Source organism: Humulus lupulus, chromosome 5, assembly GCF_963169125.1.
Source record: "Humulus lupulus chromosome 5, drHumLupu1.1, whole genome shotgun sequence".
NCBI lineage: Eukaryota > Viridiplantae > Streptophyta > Magnoliopsida > Rosales > Cannabaceae > Humulus > Humulus lupulus.
Window position 1 is genome coordinate 228,307,332 of NC_084797.1, and position 16,570 is coordinate 228,323,901.

A 16,570-nucleotide genomic window follows, 5' to 3' on the forward strand; every position below is an offset into this window, starting at 1 on the left:
GTTGAAGAACCTGTGAAATTTTGACTTCCGAAATGCATATGCCGCATTCCACATGTCCTTGTGATAGTGATCCGTCTTGAACTTACCGATTACATTCATACTTATGTGATGGTAGCATGCGCCGTGGTAGGCATCAGGGAAGACCAACTCAAGAGCATGAATAATGCTAACATGCCTGTCTGATACAAAAGACAGATTATCAACAACTCCAATGGCTTCCTTCAATTTCATCATGAAATACTTCCAAGAAGCATGATTCTCATTGTCAACAATCGCGAATGCAATTGGATAAATGTGGTTATTCGCATCCAATGCGACAGCACACAACATGTGGCCACCGTACCTTGACTTCAAGAAAGTGTCGTCCACACATATAACAGGACGACATGATGTAAATCCCCTTCTACAAACTCCGAGTGAAAAGAAACAGTAAAGAAAGCGACCGTCATCTGTGACAAAATCAGTTATTGTACCTGGATTCTTTTGTTGCAACATGTATAGGTAAGAAGGTAACTTGGAGTACGATTCCTCAGGTGTCCCCCTGACATAATCGAATGCCTTCTCTCTGCATCTCCAAGCCTTCATATAACTCATATCAATCCCAAAACTATTCTTCATATCCTCCTTTATGCTGTTTGGTGGATAGCTAGTGCCATCAGTAGCATATTTGTTCTTGATAAGGTGCCCAATGACAGAAGGTGCTGCTTGACGGTGGTATTTTTGTCGCAATTCTAGTGAGCAAGTATGTACACTATTATAAACAGTGATCTCAAACATCTCCGATCGCGTTACTTTTTTCCCTCTTATTCTCCAACTACAATCAGGATCCTTGCAGGTGATATACAACACATCAGTACCAGACTTCTTAACCATAAACTCAAAATTATTCTTCATTGCAAAGAGAGCCACTTTGGTTTTCAATTCCATCTTGTTCTCAAATGTCTTCCCAAGATGTAATTCCCCCAACGCTACACCGGATGAGGGTGATTCAGAATGACTACAAGCCATGATATCTTCTTTTGTAAACATGGGAGCACTCCATTTTCTGTGATCTTCTGTTGAACATATTGAAATGTTCCCTGTATAGTTATATTCTGTTCCACCAGGACGACTAGAGCTGGTGCCAGGTGTTCGACGTCCTTGACTTGGTGGGTTCATCCGTGCAATATGACGTATTGGTTGTTCTTGTGCTTGTTCTAATTGCAAATGTTTAGCTACTAGATCATCATCCACTGAATTGTATCCTAAGTCCTCATTGTGTTCATCTACTGGATCGTCATTCACATAGGGGTTGTACTCATACTGGTTGTCCCTCGGGTCACCAATAGGAAATCCTAAAGTACTGGTTGCTCCCTCAGGTCCGGGAGTGGAATATGGGTCTGCAATGACAATCTTTTTTAACAGGAGTGACACACAATGCCAACCTTTCATTAGATGTTACTCCTAAGAATGCACGGACACAAAGATCACTTTCAACATGAACGGGTGTAAATGATTGGTCGTCGCAAGTGTAAGGAACCTCCAATTTCAACTCATACATCTGTTTATCAACTTTAAGTTCCTTGTGCAATATGTCAAGAAGTTGCAAGTACGTTACAGTATCCTCCATCGGTATCACCATGCATTGAGGGTCCTTGAAAATCCACTTATTCCCTTGTAATTCCCAAACACCATTGTAGGATACAAAAACGTAGACAATAGAGCCTGTGTTGGAAAAAAAAAACATTAACATTGTCAGGAAAATTGTCATTTTTTCAGAAATACATTAAAAAAGATCATTATCGAGCTTTATCGAGTTAGCATCGAGCTCTTATCGAGTTAGCATCGAGCTACCATTTCTTAAACCGAACATAAAACCTAACCAAACCCTCCATCGAGCACATATCGAGAAAACCTAAACCTATCGAGCTCAAATATTGTAGGGTCCAATCGAACCCTTATTGAGTTTCCATCGAGCACAATCGAGCACTAAAACCCAAACCTATCGAGCTATAATCAAGCTCACATCGAGCTCATACAAGACCTTCTTCTACATACCATCGAGCTCATATCGAACCGTTATCGAGCTGCTATCGAGCAAAAAAGTTGCAGAAAACCCAGAAAAACACAGATCGCAGAATCTCTAAAAAAATCCCGAAAAATACACCAATATAGGCTCAGATCTATTCAAAATAGCCAAAAAAAATGTAAACAAATAATACCCAACACATAAAATGTAAAATCTTATTACTCATGGTTTTTCTCCTCCAAATGATGTCCAGGGAATACTACCTTCTACCATCTTTATTTGGTAGAAACCTGATTTTAAGTCAAATTTACTAAAAGCTCTACAACCTTGTATTTTATTTATTAAAACATCTTTATCAAGAATATTATAAGAGTCATCTTCAGTATTATCATTTAATCTTTTATAATTTATTACCATTCTACTTTTTCCCCTAACTATTTCACTATGGTTTCTTACTAGAAAAGCAGGACTCCTATGTGGTGAGTCACTATGTCTAATAAATTTATTTTTTAATAATTCGTCAATATAAACCTTAAAATCTTCAATGTCTATAGGATTAAATTTTAGTGCTTGACCAGTTATTTTATAATCTGGATTTTTTATTAATAATTTACATATTGGATTATCATTTTGTTTTAAAATTTTCATACTATCTCCGATATTTCCTTGTTTTTGTAGTTTATATATTAAATGTTCTATATCGTTACTAAATATTAAGTCGTATAATTCTTTTCCTGTTATTATTTCTCTATCTAGTTTTATTTCTTTTATTATATCTACTAATTCATTTTCTTCTATTAAATTTTTATATGATCCTAATATTTTACAGTTACATTGGGTGTTTTCTAAATTACTAGGATAGCCACCATGCTTCCGCAACAACTCTGATTGAATGGGTATAATACTAACCATTTTATAAATATTAACATAGTCTTTAGTAATGTTAATGCCTCTGTTTTGTTTTAATAGAAAATCTAATCCTATAATAATATCTATATTATTCATTTTTAAGTCTTTGAGCCATACTTGGCCTGATTGATACTCGTTGCTATAATCATTACAATTTGTAAAGAATCAAAATTTACAAGTGTCAAGATAATATTTATATTCAAAAGTATTTGTATCCATTTGTTAGGCTATTCTTGGTGTACTAGATGTTTTCCAATATTTTATAGGTATTAGTGTACTATCCATTACTACGGAACTACATCCTGTGTCAATAAAATAGATTATTTCTATTTTTATATCTTTATGGATGAATAATCCTTTTATTTTTAGACTGTATAGATTACTAGAATTACAAACTAAAGGTATAGCATCTATCAATTCAATTTGTTCTTCTTGATTATTTATGGTATTATTAATATGTTGATAATTTATTATTTCTTCTTCTAAAAGTGCTACTCTATTTTCAAGTGTTCTAATTCTTTCTTCTATTATTCAATTTCTATTAATTTTATTTTCTTGACTAACTTCTCCTATATTAGTTTGATATAATTTATTAATACATTTAACGCACATTTCTTCAAAACAGTTACTATATTTTGCTCTTTTACTATAGCTGGGGTAGAATTTACAATTACTACATGCTCTTCCTAAGCTTCCTTTATTTATTTCCTAGTTATGTATACATTCTCCAATATCCATAAATTCATTTAATATCTCATATTCTGGATTTATATTAACAGGGTATTCTTCTTCATCTAAACTATTATTTTGTTCTTCTATAATTTGGTCTAGGTCTATTTCTTCTATACTATAAATACTTTCTGTATCAGGCATATCATCTTCAACATTAAGGAAATCCATATTAAATTGTTCTACTAACATTGCTTCTCTACTAAAATTATTATTTTTCTTTCTGCAACTAGTAGAGACGTGTCCTATTTCTCCACAAGAAAAACATGTTATTTTATTTCGATAATCTCTTTTATCATTATATCTTCTTACATGTCTACCTTTTTGAAGGAAAGGTCTTTTAGCGTTACTTCGTCTTAATTGGTAGTACTTTTTATTCCCTTTATATTTTTTATGATGTCTTGGTTTATACTCTCTATCTTTTATTCCATATTGTTGTGGAGTAAATATATTACTACAAAAACTAAAATTGTCTCCTTTTAGTTAGAAACAAAGTAGGCCAAAGGCCGAGATGCAGAATTGCTCCAATATGGGCCGAATTAGTTGAATCCAGTAACAAAATTGACTCGGCCCATTACCTTATATATCAATGGGAAATTTACAATTATATATATAGAATCTTAAATATTTACAAAAATACCTTCAACTAAATTATTTACACAAATACCGGTGTCACGTCAGCATAGCATACCAGATTTTGAAAAAAAAAACAGGGAAATCCCGCTTCCCAAATTTTTTTATTTTTTCTGAGTTATAAAAAGTTTTATTTTGGTTGCTTATAATGTCAATAAGATACTAATTAGTCACTTTTTTTTTATTAAATTTTTTATTTTTAGATCATATTATTTCAGTACATTTTGATTATTTCCAAAACTTATTTGTAGACATTTTAATATATTAATTAGTTATTTTTAGGTTATATTATGGTACTTATTATTTAAGATACATTTTAGTATCCATCAAGTTTAGTTCAGAAACTAATGAGTTGTCATATAGTATAATAAGTTACCATATAGTTTATTATTAAAAATTAATTTAGTATACTACATGGTAACTTTTAATAGACTTTTTTAATCACTCATGTAATTTATTTGTTTTATAATTTAAGATTGTACGCCCTAATTTTCCAACGGGCTATTAGCGAGCTGAGATACGGCCTAATTATATCAGCCACTTGGATCCCCCATGACCAGAGCTGTTGTCGTTAGGTCCTACCTCGTTAGCTCGGGGTATCCAAAGGTTCGCCAAGATTACTTAAGGACCGAGTCAGGACTGTGAAGGCCACAGGTCGAGGAGGCATCCAGCTCGTGGTACGAGCTGGAGTTGGAGGCTATGACCTTTTATAAAGTCAACCACGCAAGGTAAACGTGCATATATCAGACATCACGTGTCTGATATATCCCTGACTTCTCGGACACGCAGCGTGAACGTGCGTGTTCAGGCACCCACGACTAGGTTGGGCCGTGCAGCCCAATATCCCCCTTACCTATTGATTAGACCACACTTCATGTGTCAGGTTTTAGGAATTAATCATGAATGTCACAGAAGTGACATGATAGGCAAGAAGGTCACAGGATGACCCCCCTTACCAACTCCCAGATGCCCTCTCCTATAAATATGGAGACCCTGGGAGTTGCAAGGGGTTGGATTCGATATTGTAAGGAAATACCCTGTAAAGAATATCAGGCATATATCAATAATATTGGCTGGTGGAGTAGAAGGATTTTAACCTTTGAACCACCTAAAAAACGTAATTGTGTCCCCAGTCCATTTAAAAGATCATTCATCTATTTCGATTCATTGTTAAGCACTAATCCCTTCCTCTTATTTTCTTAATTACTTGTTGGCGAAGAACCGCGTCAACAAAGATATCTTTACTTTACATTCAAATCTATTTTAGAAATTAACTAGTTATCATATAGTATAAAAAGTTACTCCAATAATTCCAAGTTACCTTGAATAATTTATTAAAAACTACATTTTCGTTATTTTTAAAATCATTTAAGATACAAATTAGTTACTTTTTGATAAATGACTAAATTTTTTGGTATGCCACAAATTTAAAGCAACCAAGAAACCTAACGGGTTACCAAAAAGAGTGTTCTATTTAAAAGTTACCAAACAATATCATAAAGAATCTATTTTAACAAAAATTACTTGAAATGTTTCTAAAATATATTTTAAGCTGTTAAAAAATATCATATGGTATCTTTAAATGTCAATAAGAATACAAAATTTTAGTATATTAAATTTTGTTTAAAATTGAGTGACTTTTTGGTTAATAAAATATAAAAAAAAAAAAAACTAAAATGTTGTTTTCTATTCTTGTATCTTATCTGGAGACGGTGAAAAAATATATACTTCTCACATATCAAAATGACTACTTTAAAAAGTAGGTCGCGATGATATCACTCTTGAGCCCAATCAATTAGCAGTATGTCGGAAAAAAAATTTGAAGTTAAGGGGAAGAGAGAAAAAAAAACAATGTTAAAAAAAACTAAAAATTTGAAAATGGTACCGTGGACAGAAAATAAAAAGTAGAAATTAGTTCAAAAATGCTTTTTTTTTTTTTTTTAAACTTATTTTATGGCTGTTTTTAAGAATTTTCAATTTTATGGATTTAGTTCCCATATTTTTGTACAAAAATTGGTTTATATCATAATTTTACTCTTAATTAAGTTTATTTAAATTATGAGATTATTTTAGTCATTTAAGTATTTTTATTTTATTATTTTTATATTAGTTTCATTATACAATATTAGCTTAGTATTTTTAAAATGAAACTTAATCTTTTTTATTATTTTTATATTGTTTAATGTTTATTTTTCATAATTTAATATTATAATTTAAAATCACAAATACATTTTCACTTTACTATATTTAGTTTTCATCTCTTCAACTTCTTTTCTCTGTGACGTCTTATTCTCCTTCCTCTTTGTCAAACCCTTGAGCGTAACGGCGAGAAAGCCCCAAATAACCTATCTTAAGATAGGAGGGGCAATAACCCACCAAACGTATACAATGGATCTGGAGCTATCGAGCAGCCCCGGAATAACCAAGGAAATCAGGACAAAACCCTTGAGCGTCTGGCTCAGATGGAGGAGCTAATGAGGAAGCTCCTGTCGGAGAAAGAGAAAGATGAATATGATTTGGGGGACGAGCTTGAGCTCTTCGCCCCCAGCATAACAGCAACGACATACCCACCCGGTTTCCGTATGCCGCACCTGTCCAAATTCAACGGAGACGGAGATCCTTCAGATCATCTGGGGATGTTCAATACCCTGATGATGGCCCACAACATTGGCCCTGAGCTGAGGTGTCTGATATTTCCCTCCACACTGATTGGACCAGCCAGACAGTGGTTCAAACAAAGCAAGAAATAATCAATCAGCTCCTGGAAAACTTTCTCTGCTGACTTCAAAAGGGCATTCTGAGCCTCCCAGGCTGCTCGCGTCAAGGCTGATTCTCTGGCTAACGTGAGGAAACAGCCAGACGAGCCTTTGAAGGCTTACCTGAGCAGGTTCGCAAACGTCGCTGCTCGGGCCAGAGACGTAGATGACAGCTCTAAGCTCATGGCTTTGAGAACTGGAATGCTCGTCGGAGGGGGACTCTGGAATGAAATACAAAGGAAGGGAGTCAGCTCAGTAAATGAATTCCTGAATAGGACCCAAGGATATATCAACTTGGAGGAAGCCCAAGCCTCAGCTGCAGGAACCAACCAGGTCCCTGAGCAGCCCGTTGGAGTGGGAACGGAGGTCGTGACAGCGACCCAGAACGTTACACAGAATAACCAGTTCGGTGGAGGCAAAAGAAAGGGGAACGGCGAGGGCAACCAGCACGGCCCAAATAAGGATAAGTACGTAGAAAAATTTAAGCCGGTCTACGTGACTTATATAGAGCTCACCCACTCTAGGGAGAACATCTTCCTACCGAACTCTACTCGCCTCCCCTGGAAGAAGCCGGGGCCGTTAAAGCACCAGAAGGGGAAGAGAGAGACCTCCAAGTTTTGTCGTTTCCACAACGACGTTGGCCACAATACTGATGATTGTAGGCATTTGAAAGATGAGATCGAAACTCTCATCAGAGCCGGCCCCTTAGCTCAGTACGCGCGGAACAAGGTTCCAGCAAGCCGACCTGCTCCGGAAGTCCCGATCAGCCAGCCCGGGTCTTGGGTAGATCAAGACGTCCCTCCTCCAATGGTAGGAGGAGAGATATCCACAATCTCGGGAGGTCCGCATTTGGCTGGCACGATCAAGGGTGCCCAAAAGAGGTACGTAAATGAACTCAAGGCGCATAATGGAGTAGAGTTCATCCCAGAGCAGCGTCTGCCAAAACAACAGCGATTGGAGAGGCAACCAATCATTTTTACAGAAGAAGATGCTGGCCATGTCCAGTTCCCTCATAACGACCCTCTGGTCGTAGCAGTGCAGCTCGCTAATTGGAGGGTTAGGAGGGTGCTGATCGATAATGGGAGCTCGGTAAACCTTCTATTCCGGTCCACGCTGGAGAAGATGGGTTTGACTGTCACCGAGCTGAAGGCGACCTCCATGATGCTATATGGTTTTTCAGGAGAAGGATCAGCAGATATAGGGACGATCGAGCTGGTGATCACCTTAGGAGAAGGGCCTCGGACAGTCTCCAAACTCCTCGAGTTCGTGGTCATCAACTGCCCCGCTGCGTACAATGCTATTTTGGGCCGACCCACACTTATAGCTTTTGAGGCCATCACTTCCGTTCGCCACCTCACGATGAAATTCCCGTCTTCCACGGGAATATGCACGATCCGTGGCGAACAGCTCGCTGCCAGGGAATGCTACTGCATTTCCATGAAGGGAAAATCAAAACCCGGGCAGTTAGCAATGGCCATCCAAGGTGGAGGAGAGGAATCTCAGGAACCTTTAACTGACCCTGAGATTGAAAAACCTCAGAGCGCCAAAGGGGAAAATATCATCTTAAGTGAGGATATTGATCCCCGAATAGGCGAGGATAAGTCCGAGCTCCAGGCCATTGAAGAGCTCGAGGAAGTAAACATCGATCCACAAAATCCTTCACGGATGGTCAAGCTCGGGAAAAACCTTTGTAACAAGAGGAAAGCAGAGCTGATCAAGTTTCTGCAGGATAACCTGGATGTGTTTGCATGGTCACACGAGGACATGGTGGGAATTAGTCCAAGTGTCATCATGCACACCCTTCATTTGGATAAAAGCGTGCCTGCAAAGTCCCAGAAGCAGAGGCGCCTAGGAACAACTCGGGCTGAGGCCTTAGAAGAAGAAGTAGCCCGGCTCAAGAAATGCGGCTTTATCCGAGAAGCCAAGTTTCCGGTTTGGGTCGCCAACCCCGTGCTGGTCCCGAAGCCCAACGAGAAATGGAGGACCTGCATCGACTTCTCCGACCTGAATAAAGTCTGCCCCAAAGATTGTTTTCCCTTGCCAAGGATTGACCAATTGGTGGATGCCACGGCGGGGCACGAGCTCATGTCCTTTATGGATGCGTACTCAGGCTACAATCAGATCGCCATGATTCCGGCGGACCAGGAGCACACCAGCTTCATGACCCCGACTAACGTATATTGTTACAAGGTCATGTCGTTCGGGCTGAAGAACGCCGACGCTACATACCAGAGGTTAGTAAATAGAATGTTCGCCAGCCAGATCGGGAAGAACATGGAAGTTTACGTTGACGACATGCTGGTCAAGTCAAATATTTCTGATAACCATGTCTCTGACCTGGAAGAATGCTTCAAGATACTACGGGAGTACGGCATGAGGCTTAATCCACAGAAGTGCACTTTTGGGGTCGCATCTGGAAAATCCCTGGGTTTCATAGTCAATATCCGAGGAATCGAGGCAAACCCCGACAAGATCAGGTCATTGCTCGAGCTTCCCTCACCCAGGTCGCGCAAAGACGTCCAAGGCCTGACAGGAAGGGTGGTAGCCCTAAATCGGTTTATTTCAAAATCCACCGACAAGTGCCTGCCATTCTACAACCTGCTCCGAGGAAATAAGAAATTCGAATGGACAGAAGAGTGCGAAAGTGCTTTCCTCGACCTGAAGGCACATCTGGTCGAACCACCCGTATTGTCCAAACCAAAGGCAGGAGGGCCCCGTTTTCTCTACCTAGCTGTCACAGAGGATGCAGCTAGTGCCGTATTGGTCCGAGAAGAAGACCGGGTTCAGAAACCAGTCGACTACATCAGTAAGAGACTTCTCGGGGCTGAATCCCGATACCTGTTGATGGAAAAATTGGCGTTCTGTCTTATCACGGCCTCCCGAAAGCTCAGGCCGTACTTCCAGTCCCACTCAATACACGTCATGACCGATCAGCCTCTAAGGCAGGTTTTGCAAAAACCTGAAGCATCGGGATGCTTGTTAAAGTGGGCTATCGAACTCAGTCAGTTCGAGATTTTGTACACCCCACAAACTGCTATAAAAATTCAGGCCCTGGCCGATTTCGTGGCAGAGTGCACAGGATTCCGGGAGGATCCTGCAGAAGACTCACCCCAGGTCACCTCGGCCCAGGCATCGTGGAAGATCTTCATGGATGGCTCATCCAATGAGAACAGCTCCGAAGCTGGAATCATTTTGATATCCCCTGAGGGACATAGATTCCACTCGGCGCTGAGATTCGGATTCAAGGCCTCCAACAACGAGGCCGAATACGAAGCTTTCCTGGCCGAGCTAAGAGTAGCCCAGGAGCTGAAGGCGAGCTCCATTCAGTGCTTCAGTGACTCCCAGCTCGTGGTAAACCAGGTGCTAGGCGAATATCAGGCACGAGGAACCAAGATGGCTGCTTACCTTACAAAGGTAAAAGTCGAACTGTCCGCGTTTAGGCGAGGCTTAATCGAGCAGATACCTCGGGAGCAGAACGCTAACGCAGACACTCTTGCCAAGCTCGCCACCTCCGGGGAGACGGAGGCTTTGGGGTTAGTGCCGGTAGAGTTCTTGGAAAAACCAAGTATAGAAGGAGTCGGGGCAGAGGTCGAGATGATCGATGCCAGGCCGACCTGGATGACCCCCATCCTTGAATATCTCACCGAGGGGAAGCTACCTGAAGGGCGTAATGATGCGCGGCGAGTACTGTACCAGTCCCCAAGGTATACGATGGTAGACGGGGTGCTATATCGGTGTGGGTACTCCCTACGTCTCCTACGATGTGTTCTTCCAGGCGAAGCAAAGGCCATCCTGCAGGAAGTGCATGAAGGTTTTTGCAGGGATCACACTGGGGGGCAAAGCTTGGCCCTGAAGGTCTTAAGGCAAGGGTATTACTGTCCCACTCTATCCAAGGACTCGGTCTCGTATGTCAAGAAATGTGACAAGTGCCAGCGGTTCGCCGCAGTTGCCCGAGCTCCCCTAGTCGAACTGAAGATGATCTCTTCCCCATGGCCATTTGCAGTCTGGGGAATCGACTTGGTTGGCACCCTCCCTACTGGAAAGGGCGGGGTCCGATACGCTGTGGTGGCCATCGACTACTTCACGAAGTGGGCTGAGGCAGAACCTTTGGCAACAATAACTTCCAAAAAAGTACTCGACTTCGTGGTTAAGAGCATTATCTGCTAATTCGGGCTGCCCAAGAAAATCGTTTCCGACAATGGGACTCGGTTCGACAGCGACCTATTCACCGAATTTTGCGAAAGGTACAAGATTGCGAAAAGCTTCTCGTCCGTGGCCTATCCTCAGGAAAATGGCCAGGTCGAGGCCGTCAATAAGATCCTAAAGGCGAGCCTTAAGAAGAGACTAGACGAAGCCAAGGGGGTCTGGCCAAAACAGCTCCCCCACGTTCTATGGGCATACCGGACCTCGCATCGGACTCCTACGGGTCATACTCCTTTCTCCCTAACTTTTGGGAGTGAGGCAGTCCTCCCTATGGAGATTAAGGTACCTTCGCATAGAGTCCAGGCATATGACCAGGACCGCAACCACGAACTACTTTGCGCTTCCCTTGACTTGGTTGATGAAAGATGAGAAGATTCGCAACTTCAGCTCGCACATTACCAGAAAAAAATCACTCGTTATTTCAACTCAAAAGTCAAAAAGTGCGCCTTTAGCATTGGCGACCTGGTCCTCAAGAGAGTTTTCTTAGCCGGTAAGGATCCCAAAGATGGAGTATTGGGACCGAACTGGGAAGGGCCATATCAAATCATCGAGGTCATTAAAGAAGGAACTTACAAGTTAGCTCGGCTCAATGGAGGGGCAGTCTCACGAACTTGGAACGCCATCCATTTGAAGAGATATTATCAATGACACCCTTGTAAGGCCTAAAGGCCATTTTCTATGTATTAAGCAATGAGAATTAACTTTTCGTTCATGATTGAATATGTTTGCAAGTGTAATCTAAAGTAACCACAAAAGACCCTTTCCTAGTTACTTGGGGGGCATATGGTGCGTGGATATAACCAGGTCGCCTTAAAACCCTGGACATAACCAGGTCATAAAACTTAGAAGTTAATTCAAATTGATTGATCGTTGCTTTTCTTAAAGATCACGAGATATTGATAAAAATTAACGCGAACTAAGTTTTCAAACTAAGGCCCTGGACATAACCAGGTCATAAAACTTAGAAGTTAATTCAAATTGATTGATCGTTGCTTTTCTTAAAGAGCATGAGATATTGATAAAAATTAGCGTGAACTAAGTTTTCAAACTAAGGTCCTGGACATAACCAACTCATAAAGCTTGGAGGTTAATTTAAATTGATTAATCGGTGTTTTTCTTAAAAAGCACAAAATATTAGTCAAAAATTAACACGAACTAAGTTTTTCAAAGCAGCAACTAAAATGTGTAGAGGCAAAAGGAAATAAACCAATTAAAAGTAAAAATTGATTAAACCAATTGTCTCGAGGTGGAAAAACCTCATACAAAAGTTACAAAAAAATGAGGGTAATAATAATAAACGGATTCAAAAAAGAAAGGCCCTAGGCTCCACCGGGCTACTCTGTTGAGGTCGCCGTCTCTCCCTCCTGCTCAGCCACTGTGGAAGTCTCCGCAGTCTCAGAAGGTGCCTCCTGCTGCAGGCGAGCTTTAAACCCTTCCAGCAAGGGCTCCCAGACGTCCGCTCCCAAGAAGGAGAAATCGCCGTCCGAGTTATAGACCCAGCAGTGGTAGAGCATGTCCTCCATGGCGGAGCTGGAAGCCGCCTTCTCCTTTTACAAGGCGGCTTTAGCCTCCTCGGCCTCGGCTTTTGCAGCATCCAGCACGGTTCGGGCAGTCCTGGCCTCCTCGAGTTCGGTCGTCGCAGCGACTAGGGCGGCCTTGTTAGCCTCGGCCTCTTCTAGCTTAAGACGGGACGCGTCCATCTCAGCTCGCGCGGCCGCCAAGGCTTCCTTGGCCTCCTGCTCCTGCTGTTGGGCAGTCTTCAGAGCGGCCAGAGTAGTCTTCAGGGCGGCCAAAACAGCCTAATGCTCGCCCCTCATGTCCTCGAGGCGAGCCTTGGACCTGGCGATGCTCCGGTGAAGAGCCAGGACACTCTACAAAAACAGAGAGGGAACTGCCTTAGGAAAAAAAAGAGAAGTAGAAAGAACGTGTGATGCATGATAACCCTAAGAGTACAAAATGTAAAACCAGCTTACCGTTAGAGCCATCCCCAGTGAAGACTCCATCACGCCCTCCAGGCTCCTTGTTTCGATAGCCCGCAGGTCCCTTTCTTTGGCACCGTAGAAGTGGTCGACGGCGTAGCTCGCCGTCTCATACACCATCCCCCGAAAGACATCTGGAATCTTCTCTAGGGCCTGGGGGTCCACCGAGATGCGCACCTCGGAGTCCCTGGCTGCCGAGGCCCCGAGCTCCGCCCCTGTGTCCCGAACAAAGGCCGGAGCTCGCGGAGGGGGCGGGGGCATGTTCTGCACTGGAGCAGGAGGTGCAATTTCCTTGGCCTGGGCAGTTGGGGTCTGGTCTTTCCCCTTTGCAGGGGACTTGATTAGGGCCCCAACGGCTTTCTTCGCCACTCGGAGCTTCTTCATTTTGGGCCCAGAGGCCCCAGCTGAAGAGTTCCCTCCAGCGAACATAGCTCGCAGATCTCTGCTCCCGGGCTGAGACATTTCCTCTGGCAAAACAAAGACAACATTAATATACAAGTAAGCATTCATGCAAGAATAAAAATAAGGGGAAAAAAAGCGAAACTCAAGTATATATATACTAAAAGGAATCCTACCCCCCGAGCTAGAAGAGGAATCTATGGTCATGACCATCGGCCCCGGAGCTTCTGCGGGGGAATCTAAGACAATTACTTCTCGAGCTGGCGCGGGTTCTGGGTCCGAAACTAGCTCAGGACTAGACTCTTCTACATATTGCCTAAGACCCGGAGCTACGATGCCCTCCCGGAGCGAGGGCCATGACCGAAGGTTGGTCCCATACTCCTCAAATAAGGCTGACCTAAAGGCTAGAGTGTTGTCTACGACTATGGTACCCCTAGGGCGGCTATTTTCGTAATCCAGCACGAGCCGGTCGACACAATGGAGCAGGGTTATATCAAGGTCTGGGTCACTTCGATGGCGTTGGATGAGCTGTTTGGGATTGAACCTAGCTAGTCGGGGGTCTGCGGTGGCCCTATCTAAGCCCCTGAATAGATATGGGTTACCTTGGCCGGAGGGACCTGCAGCTGCTCCGGACCGGATCCTCTCCTCGTCCGTTCTTTGGGCTTCCTCCAGCGCCCACTTCCTCCTCACGAGGGGCACCTCGTCCTCCTCGTCCTCATCCCCCGCAGCCTCCTCCTCGGGGATAGGCCTCAACTCGCGACCTGGGGGAGGCACCCGGGGTCTCCTCAGGTTCAAATTCTGGCCTGGAGAGATCAGCTTGCATGCCAGCATCGTCTCGTCTGTCACGAGCTGGCGATAGTCCTTTTCACTGGGGGGCAAGCCCGCCAGTGTCTCGTACTGGCTCCCGAGGATCACAGACTTATCTGTCCTCGCGAAAATGGCTGCAGAATTATCCTAAGTCAGAAATGGATACAGGGGGGAGCTAATCAATACTTAACTTACGAGCTAAGGATGAAAGATACTTACGAGGACGATTGAAGTAGTGCAGGTCACAGTTGCGAAACCCCTTGGACATAAAGAACTGGTCTTTGAAATCGTTGGGGTGGCTGGGCAGCTCGATGACCGCAGCCGTATTTGGAAACTGGGTCAAGTAATAGAACTCGTCGCCTCGCCCCCGCTGCTCCAGGCTGGCCTTGAGGCAGAAAAAATATAGGATATCTGCCGGAGTGGGGACCTCCCACTCCTGTTTCAAGAAAAGATATCTCAACCCCGCCAACAAACGATAGGAGTTGGCGGGAGGTCGGGCGATCAGGGCGCCCCTCCCCAGTTCGATGTTGTGGGAAAGGAATATTTTATTCACTTTCCCCTGGTCAGTGATCTTCGAGATGATCCTCTCGGCCTCGAAGAAAGCATCGAGCGCCACCTCGAGCTCCTGCTCCACGGCCGGCCCGAAGACAGGGATTGGGGAGTCTGTCAGCACTTCTTTTCCTTTGGATTGTTGGGAGGACGAGCTGCCTGCGATCCTCTTAGGAGCGTTCTTCTTCGGTCCCATCTGGTCGCCTAGCGAACAAAAGAAGAAATTTCAGAAAAGGCAACCTAAGCATAAGGAAGAATCAAAAGAGGTGTTCCCTTTGCACGAGATGAGGTAATCTCAGCCCGCGGAGAGTGAGACTACGTGGTTCTATGAACACGCGCCTGTGCTCCCAACAGATCCCCGATTACTCGGAATTCGTGTGTCAGGAGGGTCAAGATAGAAATTTTCCTTGGAAGGAAAGTTTCAGTAGGCAAGAGGTGCAAAACCGCCTGTGAAGCGTGTCCCCTAAGCTACCCGGTTTTACACCCAAAGTACTGAATATTTTAAACAAGCATACCGAAAATCCTACCCAGAAGAATTCCCCAGAAAATGCACCCTATAAGCCATGCTCCTTAATGGTTTTCTTCTACAGTCGATGCCCTAAAGTAAAACCTACACCCTTCATACCCACAGAAAACCAACAAAACCTTTCATGCAGCTACAAGAATTATTTACCTAGGCTACAGTGAAAAAGAAATTCAAAATATGCACAGTCAGGAGACTTACGGAGTATTCTGGTTGAGAAGGGGATGAAGGGGTCGTCTGGGTTGGGGCCTCGACGGAATGACTGGTTCCAAAACCTCAAAGGAACCCTTGCGCTTGACCTTCTGGAGTGCTGGGAACGGTGGCCGGAAAGAAGAGGGTTTCTCTTTTGAGGATGAGAAGAGAGAAGAAAATGGAAAGTTCAGAAAATTTTCAAATAAACGGGTGGCCCATGCGTAAGGTGGCCACCCCTTTTATATACATGAAGGGCCACATGAGGAGGGCCGTTGGATTGCCCTGATGTGGGATCCAAGGCTCTCCACTCGAAAGGCGAAACGACGGATGAGTATAGACTAGGCCATTTAATGTTCTCGGAAGACGTACCGTCACCAACCACGATGTTCCACGTATTCGGCGCCTGCGTAAAATGTGGAATATGAAGAGTTCATGGGGAAGCCTAAAAGTCCCTACTGTGGCCCTACACGACGTCGTGTACCACGAGCAGGGGTTTGGGGGGAAAATGTACGCCCTAATTTTCCAACGGGCTATTAGCGAGCTGAGATACAGCCTAATTATATCAGCCACTTGGATCCCCCATGACCGGAGTTGTTGTCGTCAGGTCCTACCTCGTTAGCTCGGGGTATCCAAAGATTCGCCAAGATTACTTAAGGACCAAGTCAGGACTGTGAAGGCCACAGGTCGAGGAGGCATCCAGCTCGTGGTACGAGCTGGAGTTGGAGGCTATGACCTTTTATAAAGTCAACCGCGCAAGGTGAACGTGCATATATCAGACATCATGTGTCTGATATATCCCTGACTTCTCGGACACGCAGCGTGAACGTGCGTGTTCAGGCACCCACGACTAGGTTGGGCCGTGCGGCCCAATATCCCCCTTACC